At 30.2% G+C, this 10,508-nt stretch overlaps 1 long non-coding RNA gene across 1 annotated transcript; it reads left to right on the top strand.

Annotated features, from left to right (window-relative positions):
- Nucleotides 1–987: 987 nt before the first annotated feature.
- Nucleotides 988–3,237, top strand: LOC111615206. The gene is made up of 4 exons (XR_002755045.1): nt 988–1,026; nt 2,076–2,268; nt 2,865–2,900; nt 3,019–3,237. It is a non-coding gene; the product is annotated as an uncharacterized LOC111615206 (long non-coding RNA).
- Nucleotides 3,238–10,508: the final 7,271 nt, after the last annotated feature.

The following is a 10,508-nucleotide window of genomic DNA, read 5'->3' as shown; positions in this document are numbered from 1 at the left end:
TAATTTATTTTCATTAGATAACATTTTCTTTTTTCATTTAATTATAACATATACTGGATAGAAAATAATGATTTCACAATTAAATAAACATTATAGTGGTGTCTCGTATTTCGAATTTAATTCATTTCAGGAGGCCGTTCGAACTATGAATTAATTTTTCTTATTAGAAATAATAGAAACTGAGTTAACTCATTCCTAGACCTTAAACAATAAGCTTAAAAAGCATAATTTAAGATAAAAATAATACAATTAAATGCCCTGATAATAAAAAATAAAACATAAAATCAATAAATAAAACACATAAATACTGTATAATGAACTGAAAATTGCATTGATTTGATATTCAATATAAAATGAGTTTTACTAAATTTATATTTAACGTTTTTTAGGGATACCCTGAACCAGGAAGAAATATTTGTCCTACTTTAGTAAGTATTTTCATGTGTCTTAAATTGCGTGCTGTGTTAATTGTGCAACTTATTTATTATTGCTGATTTCTTATATTTTAACAAGTGTAAGTTTCAAGATATATATAGATTTTGGAAAAGACGAATTGAATGAAATATACATTCATCTTTCTGCCCTTTTCACACCTAAGGTAGCCTTTTTAATCATACCTGTTAAGGATTCATTGGTGCATACAATGGGGCCGCTGGAGGGTGTGGGACGGGACAGACCACTACTTGAAAAATTCATGTGATTTTCGAGACAAACAACACTCCAGGTCTCCTTCCTTCACTAGCTAGACGAACTGAATAGGATATGTTAAACAGGACCTTCTTCGTACCTACATGACTCTCCGTCTAATAGGGTGTTTTTAATCATACCTGTTGAGAGTTTGTCCAGCTATTATAGGTACAAATAGGGGGAGAATTCGCTGGAATTTTAATTTTCATACTATTACAATTTGAAAAATTCTAAACAAATTTTGTGATATTTAAAATTTTCTTTAATATTAATATTAAATTAATTTTATTTATTTATCAGCCTCCGATAATATGTAACTGCAACTGTGGTGGAGCAAAGGTAAGTGATATATTTTATCTAAATAATTAATTATAACTCTAATTATTAGCAAAAATGAAAATGCAATTTTTTTATTAAACTCTAATTAAATTATTTAAATATAGGGTGTCCAGCTTATAAATTTTATAATAGAAAAGAATATAATTTAACGAGAAAGTTGTGTTTTTTAATACAAAATCTCTGGCATCATTTTTTACACTCGAACACACTTCTACATGTACTGTACATCAACAGTGACGTAGGAGATGTCCAACTTTTATTCCATTTTTAACCACATATTCAACAGCATGTGAAGTGTGACATTGTTTATAGCCTGACAGACTCTGTCTCAGATTATTCAAGTTATGCACAGATGCACGGTGCATTTGATTATTCACAAAATTACTCAGGAAAAAGTTTAATGGGGTAAGAACCGTATGGTTCCTATACTTCATTCCGAAATTGTTTTCAAAGTGGCTAGGAGACACACCTTTTGAAAAACAATGCCGGCAGGATGGAGGCGTAAGCTGCAACATGTCCAAGTAACTTGCTTCTTTCGCTGTGTTTTTTCACTTAGTTCTTCGTTAACGTGCATCTATTTTGCCATTCTGTGCATTAGTTATCACAGCAGCATTGTATGGTATTTCTTTAAAATGGCCACATATGTCAACATAAAATACACAACAAATACAACGCAAGCTATCATTTTTTTTATTATTAAACTTCTATGCCCTGTATTAAAATTACAGTAATGTTTATTACAAGTTAGTTACATAAAACTGCGTATAGATCATCGCATGGTCGAGACGATTAATACTTAAATTTGCCATTCTGGATATCGTAGTTCGAGTCCTGATTAGGAATTTCTGTTATAAGTAGTCTGTTTTGGCTTTGTCACTTCTTCGATCTTCCCCAATGTGGGAATGGCCGAACCTATAACAACAAAAAAACAGGTTTTTTTTAAAATAATGCCTGTAGGGTAGAAAGAGTAAAAACACTGTAAAATTAAATTAAACAATAAGACATTATTTTCGCTTTTTTCTTTTTTGAATCTTTAACTTATTACACAGGGCGATTCTAAAACTGAAGGGAATTCTGGAACTACTGGAAGTAGAGGAAGTGTTGACAATGCTGGTAGTAGAAGTGGTGACAATAATGGAAATGCCGGAAACCATGAAAATGAAGGAAATGATGGCCCTAATGTAAACAATAATCCAGATGGAAATGAAGAAAATGGAAGAATTCCTGAAAATAGAGAAAGTGGTAATTTTCACAGAGGTGATAAAATTCGCGAAATGAAAAAAAAATGCAGAAAACACTAGATATAACGAGGTAAACAGCTCGTTATACCTAGCGTTTCCTTATATTCTAATATTTCCTTTTATTTCGTGTTATAATGATGTTACATTTTATAAGTAAACAGATAACGGCCGATGTAGTTCAGGAGTAAACCTACTTCTCTGGGAAATCCGGGATTGAATCCCGATAAAAATTCCCTAGGAAGTTTTGAAAATTTTTTTCTGTGGGCAAAAAAAGCAAATTCCTGGAGCCCTCGAAGAAAATTGTGTGAAATTAATGTACACGTTGTCCTCTAATTAAAATTATACTGGGCCCTATAAAGCTATAACGTCCCAATGTCCTGCGGGTATCAGAAATCTGTCCCTCATCATTTGATTTTCTCACTCTGATCCCGCCGTATGGATATGGCATAGAAGATTCTTTTATTGATCTCCAAGAGTGGTGGAATGGTCGGCAATAAATTGTATTTATAATTTTAATCTATCATTTTTTAAAGTAGAAATTTCATCTTTGTAATCTCTATTCTCAATGACATAAACAATTCAATTATTTACTTTCAGGATCCATACGATATTAGAAGACGAAGCTCATAAAATGTAATTATTTATGCTTATATGCATTTATTTTACGATAAAAATTTTAAACAATAATTCTAATTATTTTCACATGCGTTTTCATTTCATTTCTAATTCAAAGTATAATTTCCTCTTACAGAGTAGATATGATGAAAACCATTAAGTCCATTAGATAAATGCTGATAAGAAATGTGTATTTTTTATTATAATTACGTGTTCTTCAATTTTAAGAAGTTAGCGTTATATCCAATAATTTGAATATTATTTCATATATTTCAACCAACACCGCTTTAATTCCTGTCATATTCCTGTGTAAAATCGAACTTCATCCCTATGTAATTATATTCTATTACCGAATATTTTGACGCAAAATGGTTATCGATTAACGTTGATAAAGATTAGAATGTGTGTTAAATGTTATAGTAAACAATAACTTGAATTCTTAGATGAAGTTCAATTTCTATCCATTAAGTTATCTAATGATATTAAATACATTTGATAATAAACTTTTGCAATAATTTCACTTAAACAAACAATTTGACATTCTCTTCCCATTTTATAGTAATTAAGTGAAATTGTAATTTAACCATCGCATTTTATACTTTAATAGAATTTTATTATATAAACAATCTATCGTTAAAGGAAAAGTATGATGTACAGGGGCAAGCGACTACTAATTTGAGGTGGAAAACATATATTTTATGTTAAATAAATTAAAAACATGATTAAAAATTGCAGTCTGGCGATATCACAATAAATAATTGCTCGTTTACTATTATTTTATTTCACCACAAAGAAACGCAAGCTGTAAAAATGGTTTTCGTTTACGACTTTCAGAATCTTTGAATCATTTTTGAGTTTACTTAGACTCGACAATCTTAAGTTAAAATTAGTGGACGACATTTGTTTATTGTATATAATACTTTAAACGATCGAATTATAAGTCTAACTTGTAATCGCTCAAAACAAACAGAGAAGGCTCTGGTAGAGGGCGCATCCATATACCGGCATCACTAAGAATTAGATGGAAAATTTGCAAAAAATTTATATTTTGTTCATTCGAATTGGTTTTTCGGAAAAACCCTATTACTTTGCTCGTTATTGTGGTGTTTGGCATCATAAGAAAAAAACAGTTTAGTTACCTTTTCAAATAAAATTTATTTTCACTTACAGCTAAAATCAGCATCATTCCCCGGATAGAACAGATTAATCTTGCAACGTAAGAAGTTGACATCTACGTACAGTTTCACTATGTGTCTGTCTTCTATACTGAATGGTCTATCCTTTTTATGAGTAAATTCTCAGAGAAATCACGACGTCACGAATTTAAAATATTGTATTAAGCTCAATAAAACAAATTTACGAAAAGATACCTCAAAGACCTCATTAAAATTACATTCCATTGTATAAAAATCACTTTCAAATCCTATTATACAAAGTAAGAATAAAATAAACACACTGAAAAAACGCGGATATTCGGAGTTCATGTACGAACAAAGAAATTATTAAAAATAATAATGTAAAATGTATAATTNCAAAAACAACACATACTTAACTTTATGTTGACAAAATGCATTAAACTACTGGCTAACTAGGGGCTGCCTGTTTGGAGAGTTTTATGGTTGCCATTCAAGATCAAGTCATAAACACTAAAAACTCATCCTGGAGGATACATCACTCACAAATGACTTGCAGAAAATGACACATTCTGTCACAGATAAAACAATCCATCACAATAGACCTGATATCACACTCATTGACAAATGCAGTAAGATCACTTATATAATACAACATATAACCTCTAATACAAGCTCTTAGCACAACAGACTACAGTAGAGCGTCGTTTATCCGAATCAATTAGGGAATGGGGTTGTTCGGATAACCGATCATGTACGAAAAAATATATTAATTTATCCCGTGTTGAAATTTTTCTCCGTTGCGTGTCGCTTCGCGTTGAATTTTCGTCGATGTTAAGCCTAACGAAGACTATTGTATCGTTAAAACTTATTTTTTTTTATTTTGTACAAACAAAATAAATATATTGAAAAATATAAAAACAATAAAAAATTATACTTCAGAAGTTAATTTAGTATCAAAAACGTAAAATATTTCAGTAGCCGAAGACATAGCCAAAGATTACAGCGCCACAGCACTGGCGAAAATTTAAATTTGTCGACTGGAATTCCTTCGGATAACCGACGTCTCGGATAACCGACCTTCGGATAAACGACGCTCTACTGTAATATAAAATGTAGTTAAATTTACTTTTATTGGAAATTTCTTGGTTACGTTGAAGTAATCATTCATGGATAAGCATAGAGATACTTTACCAAATCTTTTCATAAAATTCAACATCTGTACAATAATTGTATAATTGATTGTCATTACTGTATCTAAATCTTAAAAAAATTAACAGTTATTAATAAAAATATCAAATTTTAAATACTTTACCTTTAATTTCTGTTCTAAACTCAGATCGCAATCAGCGAATCTTCTTATATCTTGAAAGGATGTTTGCATCTGAAAGAGAAAAACAAAGAGAAACATTTGATTAAATTTATAAATGAACTTATTTTCATTTTACTAAAATTCTTACGTTTGACGTGAAAACAGACATCAAGAATCCAAATAAAATGCATACAATAGTTGTTACAGCACAAATAATTACAATAAAGAGTTTCAATATGAATTTCACTTTCGAGAACATAGCAATAAAATAAAATAGACACGTTTCTGTTAATAATGTAGCATACAAAATCGTTAATACATAATTTAATGTTCCGTTGAATTGATTGGTGTAAGTCCAAATTTCATGGTGTTGTATCATAATTTCTTCTAATTCAAGTTCCAAGTTCGGATCATATCTTCGTAATAAGTACAGTTCTTCCGATACTTTCTGGAATGCTTTTGATAAAATAACAGTAATCATGAAAAGAAAGAACATAAGATAAAATAAACCTCCAATGAGGAAAACCGTCCATATTCCAGCTTCGATGCTACAGAAAAGTGCTTCGAATTTGAACAATTCTCTTTTGTTTAAATCGTGATAAACGAAAAATACATTAAAGAACTGAAGCCATAACGTAAAAATTATTGTCAATATCATTGTGGCAATTCCTGTATAATTAATAATAGAAAGCAACTGATTTTCGCAAAAGTAATTTGAATTTCTTAGTTTTATTTTTGTGTTTAATTTTACTCGTCTGATGATGCTGAATATTATGGCAAATACTAAAGAAAGTAGACAGACGCTTACTTTGACATATATGTCGTTTTCGACGATCGAATACCAAGAGACACAGGGCGTTTTACTTGACACAAAAGGAATTATCATACAAAATGTAAGAAAGAAATGTATCCAGTACATACATTCGATCGAAGATAAATAAATTTTCGTTAGAAGATTGAGTAAATAATTGTTGTATCTTGTCACGAATGCACAAGGATTGAAAAAATGCCAACCGTAAATTATTGATATTGAGGTAAACGATGAAAGAATACATTTTAGACACATCTCGTGTTGCAACTTTACAATTCGAGGCGTTATACTTGAAGTTTGCATTATGTTTTCTATAAAAAAATGTAATAATCTTCCAAGTTAGCTATGTAACAACGGTTATCTTTTTACTTTAAAACAATTATTGTAAAGAAAAAAGTTTAATGTAAAATATAAGATAATGTTATTGCTTATTTTAATTCATGAACTACTCATATTCAGCTGTTAACTTTAACTGATTCTCTTAAACAAAAGAACTTTAAAAATTCAATTTATGAAACTGAAAAATGCCACTGAAAAATTTTAAAAGCACCATAAATCTAAAGATGATAGTGCAAGATGATCAATACGATTAAGAATTACTGCAGATAAGAATGTCGAATGGAAGTTTTCGCTTTTAAAATTCGTGAAATAACTACATCAGTAATTTCTTAAATGGTAAAGTATACTGCAGATATGGTATTTTCGTAATTTCTGAATATAAAAGCATTACCGTTATGGATCATTATACTTCCTAAAAATAGTCTTACAAGACACATTCTGCTCTCTTTTTCACAGTTATAATTTTCATAATATGTAATGTATGCGCGGTGGCATTAATTTAACAGCTTACCAAATATCTTGTCGCAGTATCAACAGCCTGATGTTACTACTTATTGGGTTGCAATTTGAAAAAAATTATAGATCTATAAATCACCACTGTGGTCTGTTCGGGTGTCTGTCTTTTCAGAATCTCGAGAAAGCTGTTAGATAGATAAATGTAGAAACCAGATATGAAAACCATAATAGAAGAAGACCCCAATTACTGTATATAATTACGTTATTTGTTACTGTATATACGCAGATACGTTATTTGAATTTAAAAATTTTCCCCCGAAAGGTGTTAGATAGATGACCGGCGGAACTCTATTGTTACAGAAAACGTATGGTATACAGGGGCAAGCCAGTACTAGTTCAAAGTGAAAAGTAAATATTTTATGTTAAATAAATTAAAATCATGATTAAAAACTGTAACCTGGCGATATTACTATAAATAATTTTTCGTTTACTATTATTTTATTTCATCTCAAAGAAAAGAAAGAATAGTTAAAAAACTTTCTGATTATGAATTTAACAAAAGAGGAAAGGCGCAGTTACACATTTGTAATACAGTGTAAACCAGGTTTACATAATGAACACGCGTAAATGCTGTATATTATGTTAGTCAAAAAACAATGCTTATTACTGTATGTGTGTTGTTTAAGCGCAATTTCTGTAAAAATTGTTTTCGTTTTCGACTTTCAGAATCTTTAAAACATTTTTGTGTTTACTCGAGAATCTTAAGTTAAAATTAGTGGATGACATTTGTTTATTGTATATACAGTCGACCCCCCTATAAGATCATAGATACGTTCCATTCTTTAGGAATCCGATTTTTTACGAGTCCTTCCAATCACAGCCCGACACGTGTGAAGTTTACGGACTACGGCTGATTGAAAGATTTTCTTCCATAAAATTAATCGATTCTAGACTAATCCGACTCAAAATTTCTAAAATACGTATATATTTTTTGGGAANTTCTCCTTGTACAGTTTTCTTTACTTGAATTTCTTTGCGTTAATTTCTTAGTAGTAAGTGATAGCTGCATTAGTGTTACAAACTCAAAATTTAAATTTATAGCTAAACATTTTTAAAAAAAATACCTGAGTCGCATTACATCCATTATAATTGGTAGCTTTTTTACAGCTAGATAGCATTATAAAAACAGCAAGGACACTGCAATTTAGGTAATTTGCATAGCTGGATCGTTCATATGTCCACTGAATGTAGAAAGAAATAAGCTAAATTGGCAACCAGTTGCATTGATTGTTTAATTTCATTACCAGTGTAGTAAAACCTAGAGGAATGTTGTTGCTACAGACACGTAACAAAGTTAACATAAACATTTCATTAATTAACATCATGTAGTCAGCGCCGTAACTAGCCTTTTATGAGCGCGGTGCGAGTTTCTGTAACTATGCGCCAAAACTATGACCAAAACTTGGTCTCGGTCATTTCTGCGCTCCCTAGGGTCTGCGCGCCCTGTGCCCGGACACCGCCCTAGTTACGGCACTGCATGCAGTTTCAAAACACAATAAACTGAAAATAATTAATAAAGTCTCTAATTATGAGTTACACAAAAGTGCAAAGACGCAGTTACACATAAATTAAATTCAAATGTGTAATATGTATTTCAAATTCTCTTAAATCGAGGTTTTCCTGTACGAATTTTCAAATCCTCTGATGTCACTCAAGGACTAAAATTAAAACAACGCTACAACTTGTGAGTCTGGCATTCATAACTTAAAATTAATCTAGTTTTTCGATGATGACAAGAAAGTGTAGCAAATCCTGTCATGTGACTTATGAACGACACTATTCCGAGTCACGTTTCAGGTGTCACGCAATTAAACGTGACATCCTATGAAAAGAATTAAGAAAAATAACATATTAAACTGCCAATAACATTATATTCTATGTAGAGAACCATATATAACATTTGTAAAGAAGTCTGCGTATGATTGAAAAAAAACATTCACAGGTAAAGATTAGCAAATAGGTGTATGGACAAAGAAATTGTTAAACATATACTTTTATATAAATATAATTAAGTAATTATTACAAAAGCTTATATTAAAATACACATTGAGTTCAAAATTAACATTTTGAGAATATCAACTTTTGCCACTCGAAACTGTCCTGTGGTTTAGAAGACCAGAAAATACGAAATGGAGTGAACTGGCTATCTGAAAATATTCAAAAATTAAATATATGAATACAAAATTTCCATAATTAATAATATAAAATGTAGTTAAATATACTTTAATGGGAAATTTCTTAATAGCGTTGAAATAATCATTTAGGAATAAGCATAGAGATACTTTACCAAATCTTTTCATAAAATTCAACATCTGTAAAATAATTATATAATTAATTGTCATTACTGTATCTAAATCTTACAAAAGAATTAGCAGTTATTTATAAAAACATCAAATTTAAAATACTTTACCTTTAATTTCTGTTCTAAACTCAGATCGCAATCAGCAAATCTTCTTATATCTTGAAAGGATGTTTGCATCTGAATGAGAAAAACAAAGAGAAACATTTGATTAAATTTATAAATGAACTTATTTTCATTTTAATAAAAATTCTTACGTTTGACGTGAAAACAGACATCAAGAATCCAAATAAAATACATACAATAGTTGTTACAGCACAAATCACAAAAATAAAGACTTTCAATATGAATTCCACTTTCGAGAAGATGGCAATAAAATAAAGTAGACAAGTTTCTGTTAATAAAGCAGCATACAAAATCGTCAATACATAATTGAATGGGCCGTTGAGTTGGTTTGTATAAGTCCAAATTTCATGCTGTTGTACCATAATTTCTTCCAATTCAACTTCCAACTTTGGATTATCCTTTGTTAGTAAGTACAGTTCTTCCGATACTTTCTGGAATGCTTTTGATAAAATAACAGTAATCATGAAAACAAAGAACATAACGTAGAATAAACCTCCACTGAGCAAAATTATGCATATTCCAATTTCGATGCTACAGAAAAGTGCTTCGTGTTTAAATAATTCTCTTTTTTTCAAATCGTGATAACCGAAAAATACATTAAAGAACTGAAGCCATATTGTAAAAATTATTGTCAAAATCATAGTGGCAATTCCTGTATAATTAATGATAGAAAACAACTGATTTTCGCAAAAGTAATTTGAATTTCTTAGTTTTATTTTTGTGTTTAATTTTACTCGTCTGATAATGCTGAATATTATGGCAAATACTAAGTCAACAAGACAGATACCTACTTTGACAAACATGTCGTTTTGGACGATCGAATACCATGAGATACAGGGCGTTTTACCTGACATAAAAGGAATAATCATGCAAGATGCAAGAAAGAAATGTATCCAGTACATACATTCGATCGAAGATAAATAAATTTTTTTTAGAAGGTTGTGCAAATAATTGGGATTTCTTGTGACGAATGCACAAGGATTGAAAAAATGCCAACCGTAAATCATTGACATTGAGGTAAACGATGAAAGAATACATTTTAGACACATTTCATGTTGCAACTTTACAATTCGAGGCGTTATACTTGAAG

The sequence above is a fragment of the Centruroides sculpturatus genome, unplaced genomic scaffold (genome assembly GCF_000671375.1).
Source record: "Centruroides sculpturatus isolate CEXI.00-Female unplaced genomic scaffold, Cexi_2.0 scaffold2302, whole genome shotgun sequence".
In the NCBI taxonomy this organism is placed as follows: domain Eukaryota; kingdom Metazoa; phylum Arthropoda; class Arachnida; order Scorpiones; family Buthidae; genus Centruroides; species Centruroides sculpturatus.
This window is presented reverse-complemented; position numbering and strand designations above follow the sequence as displayed.